The sequence below is a fragment of the Echinops telfairi genome, unplaced genomic scaffold (genome assembly GCF_000313985.2).
Source record: "Echinops telfairi isolate 266 unplaced genomic scaffold, ASM31398v2 ScPeMD7_7441;HRSCAF=8479, whole genome shotgun sequence".
NCBI lineage: Eukaryota > Metazoa > Chordata > Mammalia > Afrosoricida > Tenrecidae > Echinops > Echinops telfairi.
In genome coordinates, this window is record NW_022111341.1 from 1,205,681 (window position 1) to 1,206,077 (window position 397).

At 39.8% G+C, this 397-nt stretch overlaps 1 non-coding gene across 1 annotated transcript; it reads right to left on the reverse strand.

The window, feature by feature from the left end:
- Positions 1-325: 325 nt before the first annotated feature.
- On the reverse strand, positions 326-397 carry TRNAA-AGC. The gene has a single exon. It is a non-coding gene; the product is annotated as a tRNA-Ala (tRNA).

The following is a 397-nucleotide window of genomic DNA, read 5'->3' on the forward strand; positions in this document are numbered from 1 at the left end:
TTTTGAGAAATGATGTACAAATACGCTTTACACAATTGATGTGTGTATGGGTTGGGATAACAGTTGTATGAGCCCCTAATAAAATGTTTTAAAAATAAAATTAAAAAAAAAAAAAGAAAAGAAATGCATACTGAAGGCTGCAATTCTTATCTAGATCAGCAAGGGCTTCAACTCCTCCACACTTTCAGCAAGCAAGGTGGTGTTCATCTGCGTGTCACAAGTTGCTTATATACCACTTTACCCAATCCTGATATTGCTGTTTTTTTCTTTCTTACAACATTTAGCACAATCCAGGATTATGCTTGTGCTTTGTGAGGAGAAAAACTGGAGGTACTGGGGATCGAACCCAGGGCCTCGTGCATGCTAAGCACGCGCTCTACCACTGAGCTATACCCCC